Source organism: Helianthus annuus, chromosome 13, assembly GCF_002127325.2.
Source record: "Helianthus annuus cultivar XRQ/B chromosome 13, HanXRQr2.0-SUNRISE, whole genome shotgun sequence".
In the NCBI taxonomy this organism is placed as follows: domain Eukaryota; kingdom Viridiplantae; phylum Streptophyta; class Magnoliopsida; order Asterales; family Asteraceae; genus Helianthus; species Helianthus annuus.
The window spans coordinates 139,081,426-139,103,357 of NC_035445.2; positions in this window are offsets into that span (position 1 = coordinate 139,081,426).

Consider the following 21,932-nt stretch of genomic DNA (forward strand, 5'->3'; position numbering starts at 1 on the left):
CCACTAGCCTATTTATAGGCTTGACCAGATCGCATGAGATAACTCATCCAGACTGCACGAACTGATAAGTTCACTTCGTGCGACCTGAAACATTCAGGTCGTGCAACCTGGACATTACACAAAAACTTAACTTTTTAATCTATTACATATACATGACACGACATAGACTGATGACGCAGGCGATAGACATTATGCACCAACAAACTCCCCCTTGGATATTGCTGCAGTCTTCAGTCAGCCTGTCTTCAAAACATCCTTCACAAAGACTTGCAAAATTCTTCTCTTTGCTTCGGCTTTTTCAATAAAGCTTTCCTGAGCTGTTCTTTCTCTTTTGCAGCTCTCTTTTCTTCCTCAGCAAGCCTTTGCACGCATGTAGCTCTAGTAATCCTATATTTTTCTTCACGCTCTTCTCTCTCCTTCTCAGCTTTCAGAAACTCTTCTCTTTTAATCTCTCTCCATCTTGATAACCACATATTTTCAGAATTTATACCTTTCTGAAAACACACTATAGCTACCTTCTGAAACTGCATAGCTTGATCTTTATCTTCTACTTTAAATCCAATCTTGTTCACAAATAAACATTCAATATCCTTTGTAGAACAATTCACTATCCACATCGGATCATATAGATGAATGTATCTGCTTTCATTCCCAACTCGATACACAATTACTGCTTCGATCGTCATGCAACTATACACCCAGCATACAAACCCTTCATGAAAATTCTGTTCCATCTTTGGCAATGGAATATTCTTCATAACCCTGGGCTTCTTGATCTTCAGAATTGTTTCTTCAACACCTGTAACAAGATCCTTCTTCTTGACTTTCTTAGGATAATGCGGCTTCCAGTGACGAAATTCTTTGAAAGCTTCAAATTTCATCAAGCCCCATGTAGGCATATCATGAACTCTGACAGGATATGATAACGTTCTGACTTTGGGCAACTCTTCAACATCCCACCAAGGCAAAGACATTATATCTTGAATATATTGGAAATATTGAACACCAAATTCTCTTCTAATAGCATAAGCATTGACTTGTGGCAAGTAACCCCAGCTTATGATATCACCCAGAGAAACATCTCTATTCCTTCTGTAATACTGTAGTGGTCTTTTGAATTTTCTTTCCGTATCCTTCCTAAACCACTTATTTCTTTCTTCGCGTTGTTCTTCTTTAGACATTTCTTTAAAATTCTTATTCTTAACACTTTCAGCAACTTTCCTTCTCAATTCATCCTCATTTGCTTGACTGAATAACTCTGCAAGAGTTGGAAAGCTAGAAGTATCAACATTAACATTCGCAAACTGATCATCGTCACTCCAGTCTTCTACTTCCACTTTATCATAATTATCAGCTTCTTCAACATACTTGTACTGATATGCAGGTTGATGATTGATATTAAACTTGTTTAACTCTTCTTCAAAATCGAAGTTAAACTCACTTTCTTCAATAACCATCATCTTAATGATCTGTAACACCTCAAAAATTTACGTCCTATAATGTATTGACACGTGTCATAAGCTTGAACGTGTTAATGAATACTATAGAAGGACTAAAGTTGACAAACATAGAAAGTATGTGAATTCAAGGGTTCAAAATGTCAACAAGGGATAAATATACTTTACAGTAACCCTACATGATGCTCGTACCTTCAAACGAATGAATCATGGACCATACGGAACTAAAAGTGGAAGAAAGTGAGAGATTACAAACTACAGGGGTTAAATGTGTCAACATGTTTAAGTTATACCTCTGAGTGACCTTTTAGCAAACCCGAAGCTTTGTAACGATTAATTATGCTCACTAGAATACATGACAAAAATTTCATAAGGTTTCGTTATCGTATGAAAAAGTTATGATCAAATTCGTATACGAGGGGTTAAAAGCGTCAACAATGAAGTTTATGACTTTCCGGGTAAACGCAAAGCAAACCAAGGACTTAACAAAGTGGGTATAAGTCTTGAATCCCTTATAAGTCAACTTGGAGGGTTCATAATGCAATAAATAAAGTCGAAACAATGTTTTGAAGGGGCATCGCGCGACGCGACGTTCCCTGGGGGGGGGGGGGGGGGGTACGCGTGCCGCGAGGGGCTATCTGCTCTGAAAACTTTGCTAGATGTTTGCCTTTTCCATTCTAACCGACTTAGAACCATTATTTTTGCAGCATGGGCGCCCCCTACATGCTTTAGAGCCCCTAGGCACACTTGTAAATGATCCATGGCCATTGGTAGACTTGTTTGTCAATGATCCATGAGGTTTAGATTACTATATAAGGCCTTATGTGACTACACTTGATCATTCATCACTTCTTCATTCTTGGAGCTTTTCTAGAGCACAAGTGTCTTCTCTAAACATCTTTGGTCGTTCATTAGACTTCAGTAAGTATGCTTAACCCTTCTTAGTTAAGTTTTTGCTTAGTTTTAGCTTAAAAGTCAAACCGTCGTAATTAACGGTTGACTTAATTCTGTCTTAAGTCAAGATGGTCATAGAATTCTTTTGTTCCCTCAACAAGCAACTAATCACAAGGAAAGAAAACACAAAAGAACGATTAATCACTAATGGTCCAGTGATTAGTCGAATCAAAGGTAGTTATATGTTGGTAATTATGTAGGCATTAAACCCTTAAAAGGGCACCCTTTGATTCCCACTCTAGCTAGTTCAAATGTCGGGTCAAAGTTGCTTAGAAAAAGTCAACAGAACCTTAATTTTCGGATTAACGCATAATTAACAATGTAGAAGGCTTGTAACCTATTTTATCAGTCATATAACTTGATAATAAGTTTAAGAACTGGTCTAAGCTTGTTTGATCCGACAATTTTCTGTTTTGACCCGGTTCGGAACCGAAAGTCGCAAAACTTTAACTTTTGCTTTGACTTCAGTTCTGACCCGATTTAGTATGACTTAGATATGCCTTAGGACTCTCTTAGGACCAGGTTACATGATGGTATAACCCTCTGTGGCTGGTTCGTTGTTTGTCCGAGTCTTTTGCACATTTCCGTTAAATGCTTAAAAGTTGACCATAATGCCCTTTTGACCTTAAAACGAGAATTTTGGATATGTGAAAGGACAATAACCTTAGTTACTGATTTCTAAACATGCCCCTAAAATTTCATGTCGATTCAATGTCTAGAATAGGAGTTATGCTAAATAGCGCAATTAAGAAAACTTTTGTAATTAAACGGCGCAATTAGCATAAAGCCTACCTAGACCCAAATTTTGACACCAAACCTTTTACACACTGATGTAATATAACATTTTGAGATTTTTAAAGATTTTTAATTATTTTTAACCTGCTCATAACCTACGGTTATGACCTTGATTCGGTAAATACCGAATATACCCTTTTCGGGCATAAAATGAGTTCTACATAGTATTTTGATGCCAATCCAATTGCTACTGATTTTAAATAATAAATAAAGTATTTTGAACTTTATAACCTGATCAGAAAACTCAGATTTTCTGTATAACCCGGAAATCGCTTAAAACGACTTTATACGCGTATTAAACGCATAGTTTGAGTTTAAAACCATTTTGTCAAGTAAGGCTTATTGCCTACTGATATAGCTTGTTAAAGTAAGTGGTTTTACTAATTTATTCAGACCCGAACATCAGAAGTATAAATAATCTATTTTATAATCTTTAAAATGACCAAAATACCCCTACGGGGCGTATATTAGGATTAAACTCGTTTTGGGCATAATGGAAGGTATCCTACTGATATCACAACATATTTAGAGCATATTGACTTAGGAAACCTGTGTAAGACTCTTACGGTTACCCGTTACGCCATTTACGTGTTCGGTTCGGTTTATGAAACTAGTTTACATAAATTAGCCGAAACGGGTCATACCTTGTCGTTTCTAACTCAAAATCCAGAATGTGGTTGGATTACCCATATTATACAAGTCTTCAAACTTGTCGGGTCTAAATCACATTCTATTCCGGTCTTCGCTTATTCGTGCGTTCGAACCGTATCTTTCGTTAAAACTAACCGATCTAAGTTTAGGCTTAATTAAAGAACCATTAGGATTCTAATAGGTTATTATAAACCTTCGTTCCAGAATAGGAGACCCGGTAAAAGCTACTTACAATTGCTGATTGTGTAATATACTTGCAAAGGTAAATACTTTTAACTTATTTCCCTATACGGGCTTGGGGTACGGTATATAAAATACCGCTTGGTCCAGCATTGAATCTTTAATTGAATAGAGGTTAAATTATTGATATACTCTGTTTTGAAATGTTTTGTTTGCTTAAAGCCTTTGGGGGGTTAATGACCATGTCCCGGATATCCTTGGCATCATCTTATGAGATGGCCACGACCCGAGCACGGGGTGTAGGCGTACACCCGTCAGTGCATAAATGAATAAATAATGTGGTGTGTCTATTGATCTTTAACCCGGTCTACGGATCGGGCTACTGAACGCATAAGAAACATGTAATTCGTCTACAAGTATTATATTAAAATAATGATCCCAAGTTATAAAAGTTTGTGCCACGTGCATTCAAATCAATTTTATTAAACCTTTTTCAAAAGTGTTGGTTGAAAGTATTTACCAGTGTAAACTGACGTATTTTCCCAAAAAGGTTAAGTGCAGGTACTAAGTGAACTAGGCTGGCTTTCTCCTAGCATCCTCAATAAGTCCCGCAAGCTTGGATGTCAAACTGTTGAACATGTTTCCTATTTATTTTGGATCCCATGTGGATTAATTTCGACTGTTGTGATACTTAATATTACAATTTATTAAAGTTTAAATATATCTATCTTTTTGCTTCCATTGTGCATTTAAATATTGTGTTGTTTGACTGTAATGTTACCAACTACGTCATGATAGTCCCCCACCGGGCCCACCGGTGAAACATGTGAAAATCGGGGTGTGACAGGTTGGTATCAGTGCCAACGTTGAGTGAATTAAACACTATCCTTATGTGTTTAATCTCAATGACACAATTGCATATACTCGAGTCTAGATAAGAACTTAGGACGAATTCGAATTGTTACTCTAGTTTGTCCTTTATTGTTTGTTGTTGATTTCAATTGTTTAAGCAGGAAATATGCCACCGGCAATCAGAAGAGGAGGAAGAGGCAAAGGACCAATCACTACCCACAACGATCACGAGGCCGGGCCTCCACACATGCGAGCTCCTGCCAGCACAATGAGTGTCGATCCTCAGAGAAACAGAAGGAACCTTTTTGAGCCCGCTAGACGGTCTATCTCTCACAGTTCAACACCTTCTTACCGTCACTCTTTTGGGCCGAACTCAGAAAACGAGCCCGATAACCCTCAACCTTCATTCATACCTCTCCAGCGTTCCGTTTCGCACCGTTCCTTTGGCGACCCTACTCCTGTCTTTCAGGGCCGGTTCAACCCGGCAAACTTTATCCAAGAACCAGTGGGTTTTAACACATTGGGACTGGAGGACCATTTCTCAGAAGACAATGCAATGGACATGGACGAGGACACGGATCCAGTCGAACCTGCAAGAGGCACCCCCAACCATCCAATCGAGATCTCTGATGGATCATCCTTCCATGGAACACCCTATCAGGGTCCAGACAGTTATCAAGCAAGGTTCAACCAGTGTGAGTGGTACTTTACACCCTCTCACCATTTATCGCCTCATGAGCAACAACAGCAGCAGCAGGATCCCTTCGAGGATTCGCGTTTCGTGGCAGTCACGCCACCGCCTCCACCGCCGCCAGTTCACCAAGCACCTCCGGATCCTCCAAGACGTAGGAGAACAGGCGCGCGGATATCCGCACGAAGAGGGGATTTTCATTTTAGCACCCCTCGACACTCCAGTGGCAGTCATTATCCGCCACCGCATGAAGACCCACAAATGGGTGGACCTTCTAACCCACCTGCAGAGGTGAATTCTGCACCAGTTGCACCACCTCCGCCACCATTTGGTTATGATAACCCGATACCTACATACGCCAGTTCCACAGCGTACAACCCGTTTGAGCAGCCAGCTCACACTCACTACAACTATATCGGCAAACTACCACGCCCTTCATCCTGAAGTACCTTATGAAACACCTTGGGGAATGGGATACTCAACTCATGGGTATCCAATACCTGCTAGACCTCCGGCTCAGCACCTATCGCAACAGCCACGTTTTTCCCTACCGGAGCAGGAAGAAATCCTCCACCATTTGAACAGGGTGTAGCGAGATTTTGAGCAAGAACGTAAGAACAATCGTGGATTCCTCAAAGGCCTAGCAAATCTGCTAAAAGGAAAGAAGAAGCGAGATCATTAGTCTCTATATGTACTATTGTATTTCTTATTTCAGTTAGTCCCTGCGTGGACGTTTATTGTGTATTCAGTCCCTGCGTGGACTTGTCTTTCAGTGCCTGCGTGGACTTGTCTTTCAGTCCCTGCGTGGACTTGCCTTTTCAGTCCCTACGAGGACATCTATCCTAGTATTGGTCCCTGCGTGGACTCGTTTTCTGTTTAACCTCTGCGTAGGTACTTTGTCTGTTTAAAAGTCTCGTTTAGGGCAGTGTGTAATCCTTTTATTATGTATTGGAATGTTAAGTTTATGAAATTCATTTTGTCATTATGTACATTATATATGAAATAGATAAATCAAAATCATTCCTTTCAAAATAATCTGCCTATCATATAAAGAATCTTAACAGTATAACCTAGCCTTCGTGTCATTATAAGACCCGACCAAGATGGTAAGACCTGATTAAAAGATTCAAATTCCTGTTAACCTCTGTAAGCGTGTTAACACTCCTGGTAGACGTGATTCGTTAAAATCACACGCGTCATTCATATATAAGGACCCTTCAAGGGATTCCAAACCCTAACTTAATGATCTATAAATCATGGGTTTAAATCATCAAGTAAGATGATCATATAACAATCATCCATTAGTGATGTAGTGCCTACGGGCCATATTCATTGTCATATAAGGCAAAAGACAGTAGTAGTCTATGACTCCCTGTCAGAAAAGGTAAGAGAACTATGTTCAAACCTCCATGCCTTGATTCTCTGAAATCATGGCTTATAATATAAAACGTCCCTGTGACAAGGCTTTTGTGCCACTAACAATATTGTTCATGATTAGGATAAGTTATAGTAAAATCCTAAATAAATGTGAGTAACAAATTAACCAAATATGGCCTATGTTTACCATGGTTAATGAATTGCCAGAAAGGGCAATTCCATAATAAACTCCCAAATAAAATTTTTGTCATTTTCTTATGTAGCAGTTCAAGATAAAATGGCTGACTCGGATGAAATAAATAGCCATCCAAAGGAGAATGAGAATGAAGTTCGTATTAATATAGCAGGTGCGGAACTACAAGCGTTGATTGACAATGCTGTTACGAAAGCCTTAGATAGGCAATACAGTGACTCGAGCGGGACTCGGAGTAGGACCCGATCCGCACCGCATTCAAAGCCCAAGACTCATTCCGAGGCACATAGCAAGCCTCCCTCTAAGAAGGAAGAACCAAAGAAAGATGATGACGATCATCACTCTTCAAACCATCATAGTGTCCCGTCTCAAAAAGTTGTGCTGAATCAAGGACCCAGTGATAAGGGTTGCTCCTACAAGTACTTCGTTTCATGCAAGCCCCAGGATTTTACGGGGGAGAAAGGAGCAATAGACTGCATGACATGGTTGGATAGATGGACACGGTGGTTGATATCAGCGGGTGCGCTGAAAAGGATGTAGTGAAGTTTGTGTCACAATCGTTCAAGGGTGAGGCCTTGGCCTGGTGGAGATCATTGATTCAGGCTACTGGGAAGGTTCCACTGTACAGTATGTCATGGGAACAATTTGTTGCCCTCATCCGAGAAAACTACTGCCCTCAGCATGAGGTAGAAAAGATTGAGTCGGATTTTCTGTCGTTAGTGATGAAGAATCTGGATTGCCAAGCTTACCTTACGAGCTTTAATACGATGTCAAGGTTGGTTACTTATCTGGTGACCCCGGAACCCAAAAGAATAGCTCGTTTCATAGGGGGCTTAGCTCCGGAGATTAAGGCAAGTGTAAAAGCCTCTCGGCCAGCTACATTCAGGTCAGTAGCTGATATATCCTTATCCCTCACACTGGATGCGGTCAGGCAGAGATCGATGAGGAACAAGGATGCCGAGAAGAGGAAGCATGATGATGATGACAACTCGCGTCGATCAAATAAGAAGCACCGAGGGAACCATGACCACAAGAAGGGATCTAGTTCAAGGAAAGATGGGCATCAGTCTGGAGATAAGCCCAAGTGTAAGACTTGTCAGAAATATCACTTTGGAAGTGCAGACTTGACTCGAGATCCCAATCTCAGACAAGGCCTTGCGGGATTTGCAAATCCATGGAACATAAAACCCTAGAGTGTAAGAAACTGAAAGACGCGACATGCTATAGTTGCAACGAGAAGGGGCACATTAAGACAAACTGCCCAAAGTATGCAAAGAAGGCTGATGAAGGAAAGAAGACCAATGCTAGAGTCTTTAGGATGGATGCAAAGGAAGCAGTGCAAGATGACAATGTGATCACAGGTACCTTCCTTATAAATGATGTCTATGCACGAGTACTATTTGATTCAAGAGCTGATAAATCTTTTGTAGACAATAAGTTTTGCAAACTGCTGAATATACCTATCAAAACTTTAAGTGTGAAGTATGAGGTGGAACTAGCTGATGGCACCTTAGAAACCGCCTCAACCATATTAGAGGGATGTATTATATTCATTAAGGACCACTCTTTTCTGTTGTCCCTACTTCCTTTGAAGTTAGCCGGTTTTGACATAGTTTTAGGCATGGACTGGTTGTCTCATAACCAGGCCCAGATTGTCTGCAATAAGAAGCAAGTGGTGATCAAGACTCCGTCTGGTGAATCACTTACTATTCAAGGAGACACCCAGTATGGATTGCCTGAGCAAGTGACTATGCTCAAGGCCTCTAGGTGTATGAAAAAGGGTTGCGTCATCTACATGGCACAAGTGACTATTGATGAGCCAAAACCCAAGATTGGAGATATCCCTGTCATTTCTGAATACCCTGAAGTTTTTCCCGAAGAACTACCTGGTTTACCCCCAGATAGGCAAGTGATTGACATTATCCCTGGGGCAGCACCTGTTGCTAGAGCACCCTACAGATTGGCACCAACAGAGATGAAGGAATTGAGAACACAACTGGACGAATTGCTAGCCAAAGGTTTCATTAGACCTAGTTCGTCTCCTTGGGGAGCACCAATCTTATTTGTCAAGAAGAAGGATGGATTGATGCGTCTGTGCATCGATTACCGTGAGCTTAACAAGGTCACTATCAAGAATAGATATCCATTACCCAGGATCGATGATCTATTCGATCAACTTCAAGGGGCAAGCTACTTCTCTAAGATTGATCTGAGATCAGGTTATCACCAACTGAAGGTTAGAGATGAAGACGTACACAAGACTGCATTTAGGACTCGTTATGGTCATTACGAGTTCCTAGTGATGCCTAGAACCGTGTCTGCAAACCATACTTGGACAAATTTGTCATCATCTTCATTGACAACATTCTGATCTATTCAAAGAACCAAGCTGATCATGAAAAGCATCTTCGATGTATTCTTTCACTACTTCAACAGGAGAAGCTTTACGCCAAATTCTCTAAATGTGAATTCTGGCTTCGAGAAGTCCAATTCCTTGGACATATGGTTAGTGAGCGTGGTATCCAAGTGGATCCCGCTAAGGTGGAAGCTGTCATGAATTGGCAAGAGCCGAAGACGCCCACAGAAATTCGCAGCTTCTTGGGATTGGCAGGTTATTACAGGTGCTTTATTGAAAAATTTTCAAGGATTGCTGCACCCCTAACTTCTTTGACTAGAAAGAATGTTAAGTTTAACTGGGGTCCCAAGCAGCAGGAGTCCTTTGATATATCCTTAAACAGAAGCTGAGCAATGCACCTGTGTTGACATTGCCTGATGGAATAGAAGAGTTTGTAGTATACTGTGATGCATCACACACCGGGATGGGATGCGTGCTTATGCAGAAAGGCAAGGTTATTGCCTATGCTTCACGTCAGTTAAAGGTGCATGAAAAGAATTACACCACCCATGACTTGGAATTGGGTGCCGTTGTTTTTGCACTGACGCTATGGAGGCACTATTTATATGGCATCAAATGTGTGATCTATTCTGATCACAAGAGCCTCCAGCATCTGTTCAACCAAAAGGAATTGAACATGAGGCAACGACGATGGATGGAAACTTTGAATGACTATGATTGTGAGATAAGATACCATCCTGGCAAGGCGAATGTAGTCGCCGATGCCTTGAGTCGGAAGGAAAGAGTAAAGCCTATTAGAATCAATGCCAAGAGCATTGAGATAAAGAATAGTTTGAATGAAAGATTGTTAGCTGCACAGAAGGAAGCTGTGCTAGAAGCTAACTACCCTAATGAAAAGCTAGGAGTAACTGAAGAACAGTTATCCTATGGAAAGGACGGAATTCTGAGGTTAAATGGACGAATATGGGTTCCAGTTTATGGGGGACTACGAAATGTTATCCTCCAGGAAGCCCACAGTTCCAAATACTTCGTTCATCCTGGGGCTGACAAGATGTACCAGGATTTGAAAGCAAACTTCTGGTGGATAGGCTTGAAGAAGTCTATAGCCACCTATGTCGCTAAATGTTTGACTTATGCGCAAGTCAAAGCTGAACATCAAAAGCCGTCAGGTTTGCTACAACAACCTGAACTTCCCGAGTGGAAGTGGGAAATGGTGACGATGGATTTCATCACTAAGCTCCCAAAGACAAGGAAAGGAAATGACACGATATGGGTAATAGTTGACAGACCGACTAAGTCAGCACATTTCCTGCCCATTAAGGAGACTTATAGCTCCGACATGCTAGCCCAATTGTACGTAGATAAGATTGTATCTCTACATGGCGTGCCTGTGTCTATTATCTCTGACAGAGATACTAGATACACGTCACATTTTTGGAAAAGTTTCCAACAATCTTTGGGCACGCGCTTAAACTTCAGTACGGCTTACCATCCTCAGACGGACGGACAGAGTGAGCGTACAATCCAAACCTTGGAAGACATGCTTCGTGCATGTGTGATTGACTTAGGTGGTAGTTGGGATAACCACCTACCCTTAATCGAGTTCTCATATAACAATAGCTACCATACGAGCATTAAAGCTGCTCCTTTCGAAGCCTTGTATGGTAGAAAGTGCAGAACGCCCGTTTGTTGGGCGGAAGTTGGAGATGTCCAGTTGACAGGACCTGAAATAATCTTTGAAATGACGGACAAGATTGTCCAAATTCGTGACCGTTTGAAAGCTGCCCGAGATAGCCAGAAAAGCTACGCAGATTTGAAGCGTTAACCTTTTAACTTCGAGGTAGGTGACAAGGTATTGCTTAAAGTATCACCCTGGAAGGGAGTGATGCGATTTGGTAAGAAAGGCAAGTTAAGCCCGAGATACATTTGACCCTTCGAGATCATCGAACGTGTCGGATCGGTTGCCTATAAGTTAAACTTACCGGAAGAGCTCAGTGGTATCCACAATGTGTTCCACATCTGCAATCTGAAGAAGTGTTTCGCAGATGAATCACTAGTTATACCGCATACAGATGTACTCATAGATGAGAGCTTGAAGTTTGTTGAAAAACCTGTCGATCCTCGAAGGAAGTATATACCGATTGTAAAGGTAAAATGGGATGCCCATAGAGGTCCCGAGTACACGTGGGAAGTAGAGTCCACGATGAAAGAAAAGTACCCTCATTTGTTTCAGTAAATCTCGAGGTCGAGATTTCTTTTAAGGGGTGAGGATGTAACACCTCGAAAAGTTACGTCCTATAATGTATTGACACGTGTCATAAGCTTGAACGTGTTAATGAATACTATAGAAGGACTAAAGTTGACAAACACAGAAAGTATGTGAATTCAAGGGTTCAAAATGTCAACAAGGGATAAATATACTTTACAGTAACCCTACATGATACTCGTACCTTCAAACGAATGAATCATGGACCATATGGAACTAAAAGTGGAAGAAAGTGAGAGATTACAAACTACAGGGGTTAAATGTGTCAACATGTTTAAGTTATACCTCTGAGTGACCTTTTAGCAAACCCGAAGCTTTGTAACGATTAATTATGCTCACTAGAATACATGACAAAAATTTCATAAGGTTTCGTTATCGTATGAGAAAGTTATGATCAAATTCGTATACGAGGGGTTAAAAGCGTCAACAATGAAGTTTATGACTTTCCGGGTAAACGCAAAGCAAACCAAGGACTTAACAAAGTGGGTATAAGTCTTGAAGCCCTTATAAGTCAACTTGGAGGGTTCATAATGCAATAAATAAATTCGAAACAATGTTTTGAAGGGGCAAGGACCAAAGCTTAAAAAATCAAAAGTTTAGATTTGATCAGAAGGGGCATCGCGCGACGCGACGGTCCCTGGGGGGGCTACGCGTGCCGCGAGGGGCTATCTGCTCCGAAAACTTTGCTAGATGTCTGCCTTTTCCATTCTAACCGACTTAGAACCATTATTTTTGCAGCGTGGGCGCCCCCTACATGCTTTAGAGCCCCTAGGCACACTTGTAAATGATCCATGGCCATTGGTAGACTTGTTTGTCAATGATCCATGAGGTTTAGATTACTATATAAGGCCTTATGTTACTACACTTGATCATTCATCACTTCTGCATTCTTGGAGCTTTTCTGGAGCACAAGTGTCTTCTCTAAACATCTTTGGTCGTTCATTAGACTTCAGTAAGTATGCTTAACCCTTCTTAGTTAAGTTTTTGCTTAGTTTTAGCTTAAAAGTCAAACCGTCGTAATTAACGGTTGACTTAACGATTTATCACTAATGGTCCAGTGATTAGTCAAATCAAAGGTAGTTATATGTTGGTAATTATGTGGGCATTAAACCCTTAAAAGGGCACCCTGTGATTCCCATTCTAGCTAGTTCAAATGTCGGGTCAAAGTTGCTTAGAAAAAGTCAACAGAACCTTAATTTTGGGATTAACGCATAATTAACAATGTAGAAGGCTTGTAACCTATTTTATCACTCATATAACTTGATAATAAGTTTAAGAACTGGTCTAAGCTTGTTTGATCCGACAATTTTCTGTTTTGACTCGGTTCGGAACCGAAAGTCGCAAAACTTTGACTTTTGCTTTGACTTCAGTTCTGACCCGATTTAGTATGACTTAGATATGCCTTAGGACTCTCTTAGGACCAGGTTACATGATGGTATAACCCTCTGTGGCTGGTTCGTTGTTTGTCCGAGTCTTTTGCACATTTCCGTTAAATGCTTAAAAGTTGACCATAATGCCCTTTTGACCTTAAAACGAGAATTTTGGATATGTGAAAGGACAATAACCTTAGTTACTGATTTCTAAACATGTCCCTAAAATTTCATGTCGATTCAAGGTCTAGAATAGGAGTTATGCTAAATAGCGCAATTAAGAAAACTTTTGTAATTAAACGGCGCAATTAGCATAAAGCCTACCTAGACCCAAATTTCGACACCAAACCTTTTACACACTGATGTATATAATATTTTGAGATTTTTAAAGATTTTTAATTATTTGTAACCTGCTCATAACCTACGGTTATGACCTTGATTCGGTAAATACCGAATATACCCTTTTCGGGCATAAAATGAGTTCTACATAGTATTTTGACGCCAATCCAATTGCTACTGATTTTAAATAATAAATAAAGTATTTTGAACTTTATAACCTAATCAGAAAACTCAGATTTCCTGTATAACCCGAAAATCGCTTAAAACGACTTTATACGCGTATTAAACGCATAGTTTGAGTTTAAAACCATTTTGTCAAGTAAGGCTTATTGCCTACTGATATAGCTTGTTAAAGTAAGTGGTTTTACTGATTTATTCAGACCCTAACATCAGAAGTATAAATAATCTCTTTTATAATCTTTAAAATGACCAAAATACCCCTACGGGGCGTATATTAGGATTAAACTCGTTTTGGGCATAATGGAAGGTATCCTACTGATATCACAACATATTTAGAGCATATTGACTTAGGAAACCTGTGTAAGACTCTTACGGTTACCCGTTACGCCATTTACGCGTTCGGTTCGGTTTATGTAACTAGTTTACATAAATTAGCCGAAACGGGTCAAACCTTGTCGTTTCTATCTCAAAATCCAGAATGTGGTTGGATTACCCATATTATACAAGTCTTCAAATTGTCGGGTCTAAATCACATTCTATTCCGGTCTTCGCTTATTCGTGCGTTCGAACCGTATCTTTCGTTAAAACTAACCGGTCTAAGTTTAGGCTTAATTAAAGACCCGTTAGGATTCTAATAGGTTATTATAAACCTTCGTTCCAGAATAGGAGACCCGGTAAAAGCTACTTACAATTGCTGATTGTGAAATATACTTGCAAAAGTAAATACTTTTAACTTATTTCCCTATACGGGCTTGGGGTACGGTATATAAAATACCGCTTGGTCCAGCATTGAATCTTTAATCGAATAGAGGTTAAATTATTGATATGCTCTGTTTTGAAATGTTTTGTTTGCTTAAAGCCTTTGGGGGGTTAATGACCATGTCCCGGAGATCCTTGGCATCATCTTACGAGATGGCCACGACCTGAGCACGGGGTGTAGGCGTACACCCGTCAGTGCATAAATGAATAAATAATGTGGTGTGTCTATTGATCTTTAACCCGGTCTACGGATTGGGCTACCGAACGCATAAGAAACATGTAATTCATTTACAAGTATTATATTAAAATAATGATCCCAAGTTATAAAAGTTTGTGCCACGTGCATTCAAATCAATTTTATTAAACCTTTTTCAAAAGTGTCGGTTGAATGTATTTACCAGTGTAAACTGACGTATTTTCCCAAAAAGGTTAAGTGCAGGTACTAAGCGAACTAGGCTGGCTTTCTCCTAGCATCCTCAATAAGTCCCGCAAGCTTGGATGTCAAACTGTTGAACATGTTTCCTATTTATTTTGGATCCCCTGTGGATTAATTTCGACTGTTGTGATACTTAATATTACAATTTATTAAAGTTGAAATATATCTATCTTTTGCTTCCGCTGTGCATTTAAATATTGTGTTGTTTGACTGTAATGTTACCAACTACGTCACGATAGTCCCCCACCGGGCCCACCGGTGAAACATGTGAAAATCGGGGTGTGACATGATCTCAACTCTAGTGTAAGTATGCAATAACTCACCTTCCTCTACATCATGTTCAAGACGTAGAATCAAACCTGCTCCTTGATCAACATTCTCATCAACTTTTTCAGCATCATCATGCTCCCCCTTTCCTCCTGCATTTTCTGGTTCTTCGTTTGTATCATCTTGAAGATAATCATCAATATTCTCTTCTTGTGACGCTTCAGTTACTTTTAGACCAGAATTACCTTGATCAACATCATCATTCCATCATCATCATCATCATCATCATCATCATCATCATCATCATCAATATGAACAGAATATACTTCATCTGCATCATCTTTCAAATTATCATCTTCGTCTTCTTCATCCTCTTCGATCTTAATCTCACCAGATACTGAAGTTATCGGACAAGGATCTAGAATAGATGATTCTGGACCTTTTGATGGAGATTTTGGCTCAGTCAGAACAATTGCTCTTTCAGTCACTTGAACATCCTCTTCAACTGGAACACCTTTACCCTTATCTTTCATTCCAACTTCTATTTCAGCTTCACGTTTTGCTCTAACTTCCGCAAGTTCTATTTCTTCCAACTTTTGTTCGATCGGCTTTCTAATCAAATCTTTCAACACTTTCTTTAACATATACATTTCATGTTCCTTCTTAGCATTCTTGGCTTCTAATTCCTTATTTTTCAACTTGAAGTACGCATTTTGCTCATCCCTTTGAGACTTTTCTTCTTCCAAGACAGCTATTCGAACTTTCAGAATGTCTATTTCGACTTGATCAGCTTCAATCTTTTTCAACAAAGATGTGTTTTCAAATTCAACAGACTTGCCACGTTCCTCTAACTTCTTTTTCTCACTTAACACCTCATTCACCTTCTTTTCCAACTTCTTCACAAGATCATCATTCACAAAGCTAAAATCATCTAGCTATTCTAGAACTGTACTCTTTGGAATATGTGGAAAATTTTCAAAACCAGATGATCCAGGAGTAGTATTAACTGGTGGTTGTGGGATTGGTGGTGTTTGTTGAATGTGAAGTGATGTTATTGGTGGTTGATCATGAATAGGTGATGAAATATGATGTTGTGGTGGTGATTGTAAAGATTGTAAAGGATCAGGTGATGGTTGTTGTGGTGGTGGTGATATTGGTTGATTTTGTGGTGGTGATGGAGGTTTAAATTGTGATGGTGATGGTTGTTTAGTTTGTGGTTCTCATGGTGGATTTAATTTCAGTTTGAATTTTAACTTTCGCGCTGCTGGAGTTTGGACACGTTTTCTTGATGTTGATTTCTTTCTACTTCCTGAAGATGGTGGTGTTATAACCTGAACATTCTCTGGTGGAACATATGTTTCAACATCATCATCATCCGTACTCCTCTTTCTCTTCTTTTGTTTCTCTCTATCTTTTGGATCATAATTTTCGTTGATCCAACGATCAACTTCAGCATTAACCTCTAAACCAGATGAATTCTCTTCTTCACCATCAACTACTTTCTTACTAGCTGATTTCTCTGCTTCTAAAGTATCATCAATATCTTTAAACAACCGCTCAGTTTAAGGAGATAACTGTTCTTGACCTTTTTCAACATTACCTTCTGTCTCATCTTCTTCTGGTTCATCAACCAGCATTGTTTCAACCGCTTTCTTTTTACGTTTCTTCTGTGGTTGAGAATATGATCCTTCTTCAGCTTGGACTTTTGGTGTAGGAGTTCTCTTTCCACCTTTTTTCTTCTTTTCTTTTTCTTCTCTTGTATACCAATCATTTGGTGTTTCACAGAAATCTTCTAACTTTGTTAATTCATCGATTGCATTTTTTTCTTTCATTTCAGCATCATTCCTCCACTTCAAATGATTTACTAAATCTGGATCCTCATATTTCTCATCTTTGATGAATCTGAAAAACTCTGTCTTCTTCGGTTCTGGCCAATTCTTTGTATACTTGGATAATCGGATTAATGTTTCATTATCCATATGATGCAACAGCATGAGATCATTTTGTTCATCTTTCACCAGATTTGGATAGGCATGATCCAGCATCATCTACACAAATCTTGGATACACCCAACTTCGACTACCAGAAGTAATATTATCTTTCATGTAATGAAAAACGATTCTTAAAAAGTTGTATTTCTTGTTTAGCACCAACGCCGTCACCATACACATTTGATAGTCTTTCATAGCATCATATCCACCTTTCCTGTGACTTAGCGCATGAATCACTGAGTGAATAAAGAATTTGTATGGCTTCATAAAACATGCTTTCAAATAATTTTCTTTATTCAACGAACCCTTATAACCCATTCTCAGCATACAACCTTTAACCATTCTTTCCAGAAACCCTGTTGGCGAATTATCATCATCTGGAAACTCTAACACTTCTCGTACAAGTTGTTATGTGATTATGATCTCTTTATCTTCATTATAAATCTGAACAATTGAATTGATAACATCATTCACTTCATCATAAACAGCCTTCTTCCAAAATCGATCAACATGAGATTTGAATACTTTATGCTGATTCGTCAAAGCCTTTTGAATTGGTAAGCGCCTCATGAATGGCAAAATCTCCTTAAACACAACCATCTTTGGTAGAGATTCATCGTAAACACAGCAAATATTGTGCGATGGTTCAAATACCACGTTTGATGCCTGAAACACAAACAGAAACAAACAAGTTAAACATTTTGCACAATTTTCAAAACAAATTATCATTCATACGGTCTGATCAACTCAAACGAACTGAACAGTCTCAAACGATGTGAACCCAAACGAGTTGGCCAATTACACACGGTCTGGAACATCCAAACGATCTGGTCATCTCGTGCGGACTGGATCGTCACTTCGTTTGAACAATCATTGATGAACAGTAAAATTGCAGGTTATTAAAACGTGTTTTTATGATGAAATTAATAACCTAGATCTGTTCTTCATCAAAATCCGATCACATTGATGTGATTTTTATTCAATTTAATCCATTATATAAGCCTAGATCTAGGTTCAAAGAGTCTGTTCATTGGTGTTCATACGGATTCATGTGATTCGGTTCAATTAATCATCAGTCTATACCTTTCCCATGATATATAAGTTGTGTGAACCAACTTATACAAGGATTCCGATCACAAGATTACAAGATTAAACTTGAAAACAGATGAAATTCGTTCAAATCGCCTTGAAGGTGTGTGTGGTGCGATGTGAGAGTCAGAAACGGTTTCACGCGATCTGGACTCCCCTTTATATAGAGGATATCAGGTCGCACGAGTTGAATGATGAAACGATTTGAGGAGTTCGTGCGGTCTGGCCATTATATGAAACGGTTTGGCCAGCTCGCACGAGTTGGCACCTCGTGTGAAAATCTTATTTTTTCAAATTTTTGAATTTTTAACTTTTTAACTTTTTACCAACACACTCAGTTAACCAAGTCCAAGTTAATGACCCTGGTCAACTGTTTAGCCTGCCAAGTCCAAGTTAATGACCTTGGCTGACCAAAATCTGATCTTGCTGACATTTTGAAACAAATTTAAGTTCAAATTAATGAACTCTGATACATTTTGAGCAATTAACAACATTTTTCTCAAAATTTTCTTATCCAACCCAAATGATCCAACTTGTTTAGCACTGTTGGACTTTGATCATCAGATCCCCAACGTCTGTTGTCGAAAATAAGATGAAATATCAAATCTTTTTGGAATTTTCAACATTTTAGCTAAACAAACATAAAATCTTTTGGATTTAAGAAACAGGAAACTGTACAAACATATTTACAAACATCTTTTTGTGAGTTTGTGTAAGAGGATCATATCAGTTTTTGAGACTTATCACCAACACCGTTGATCTTGATTTAACTTTAAATCTTAAACAAATTCACTACTGATTGTCAGTATTGTCGTCCACTTAAACTTCTACACAAGTTTCAATTGATTCAAGATATGAATTAGTGTTTTAAGAAACTAACTTATTCGCGTGTTCCACCTTAGAATATACTCCCGTATCAAAATTCCCTAGATTCAGTCTTACAGGTGAGTATACCAATCTGATATCTGTATTCGGGTTAGTGCGAGACCTTGAGAGCTCAGGTATGAACTACCGTTCAGTCAAAGAGATGAAAGCTCGACTTTAGGTATGTTCCCTTTGGGAATCTTCTTTACAACTGCACTTGATTTGTATCTTTCGATATTTTATCAATTTTTATCCAGAGGGTAAGCTTTAAAAGCGCGTAAAGTATTATACGAGGTCTAGGCCATTGCTTCCGTAATATCAGAAGACCAGGTATAATACCCCAGATATCAAACAGTATAAAGACCTAGTATCTCAGAATCAGACAATCTCTCAAACAAGATTTTAGGGGTTACCCATATATCCGAGAGATGTTCCCCACGAGATAGGCAAGTATTGATATTTAGGTTTATATCTCAAATTCAATCTACTAGTCATGTGAAGTCTACTGGCACATCATCAGTGAGACTTGTTTAAAATCATTTTGTCTTTCCATTTATTTAGCATGTTGTGATAGTTCACTGATGTACTATCATTTCCTCTTTTTCACAACAAAACTCATTTTGTCTTTTTCAATGTTTTTGTATTTTTGAAATTTTATCATGTTTTTGTATTTTTTATAAACTTTCTCCCCCTAAAATCAAAAACATATTTTTGTGTTTTTGGTTTTATCAAAAGCAGTAAAGAAACTGTATAGAAAACATGACAACTAGACGCAGATCACTTCTGATCGCCGTCCTCCTCGGCCACACACTCTACCACCCTCCCAGAAAACAAATTCTTTAACCGGTTTAATTTCAAAAGATAATTAAATCTTGTTTTATCAAAGGGTTTAGTGTAAAAATCAGCTCTCTGATCATCGGTGTGAATATGAACAATTCGAATCAATTTTTTCTCGTAGCAATCACGAATAACATGATGTCAAATCTCAATATGTTTTGTTTTTGAGTGTTGAACCGGATTTTTAGTGATATTAATGGCTGCCTCGTTGTCCACAAATATTGGCGTGTCTAAGAATTGCAAACCATAGTCCCTCATTTGCTGTTGGATCCAGAGGACCTGAGAACAACAGCTGGAAGTCGAAATGTATTCAGCCTCACAAGTCGAGAGAGCGACTGTGGTTTGTTTCTTACACTGCCAACTGATTAGCCGAGTTCCAAAGAACTGACAACTAGCAGTTGTGGACTTAGCGTTTAACTTACAGCACCCAAAGTCAGAGTCAGAATATCCATTTAGAGAGAAGTCACCGGATCGAGGATACCACAAGCCAGTGCTTGGGCAACCTTTAAGATACCGTAAGACCCTCTTCACTATCATCATGTGCGATGCTCTGGGACTTAACTGGTACCGGGCGCAGAGGCAAGTTGGATACATGATGTCCGGTCGTGATGCTGTCAGATACATTAGCAATCCTATGATTGACCGATAAAGCGTTTCATCCACTTTCTCACCACTTTCATCCGGACATATGCCATGATTCGTAGCCAGGGGGTTGATATGGGAGATGATTCGGACATATTGAATTTGTCCAACACATCATTCACATACTTTGTCTGGTGTATGAAGATTCCATCGGGCAGTTGCTCAACTTGAAGCCCGAGAAAGAACTTCATCTCCCCCATTGAACTCATTTCAAACTTTTGCTTCATGACCTTCTCAAACTCCTTACACAACTCATCGTTCGTTGATCCAAAAATTATATCGTCAACATAAATTTGCATGATAAGTAGATGTCCTGCAACCTCTTTAGTGAACAGAGTACTATCGACAGTCCCTCTGGTGAACTCGTTGGTCAGCAGATGCTGGGAAAGCGTCTCGTACCAGGCTCTCGGGGCCTGGTGTAATCCAATAACGCCTTGTCGAGTAGATACACTTTGTCTTTGTGTACAGGATCGGTAAAACCCGGTGGTTGACCGACATATACTTCTTCTTTAATCTTGCCGTAGAGGAATGCAGATTTGACATCCAGTTGGTAGACCTTGAATCCCTTCCATGACGCGAACGCCAAGAAGATTCTGATTGCCTCAAATCGAGCAACGGGAGCATATAATTCAGTAAAGTCAATCCCTTCTTGCTGACTAAATCCTTTGACTACCAACCGTGCTTTGTTCCATACTATAACCCCTCTATCATCTCGCTTACATTTGAAGACCCACTTGGTCTTGATCAACTTATGATCTTCCGGGAGATCAACCAACCTCCACACACCAAGCTTTTCAAACTGTTGTAGCTCCTCTTGCATTGCATTTACCCAACTCTCTTCGGTTAATGCTTCTTTGTACGTTTTCGGCTCTACCTGCGAGATAAAACATTTTAATGAGAAGTCTACTTGTAAAGGTGCTACAGATGAGTAAAAACATGTAAGCCCTTCATTTATTTGTTCGCGGGTTTTCACGCCGCTTTGAAGGTCACCAATGATTTGCTCTGATGGATGGTAAGATACTGTTCTTGGCATGACTGTATCCGGTACACTCACTTCCGATTGCAAATTTGTTATATTCTGATCACCCGTGTGATCAATATCATTTGAAGTCGCAATATTTGGTTCCTCATCATAAATCGGATCGGTTTCCGATTCTGAGTCGTCAGATTGACCAAATATTGGAGCTGTTTCTTCTGGGGGTACATGTGCAGTTCCACAAGAACCAGCCTCATGATCATTTGAACCCACGGTGGGCGAGGAAACCACCAACGGTCTCGGAACTTGTTCTTGTGAAAGAGACTGCTGCTGTTGGTATAAGAACGCCAGTTCCTCCTCATTCGGCTCTATCGGTAAATGGAATGACTCCCAGAGATTTTCGTAATCAA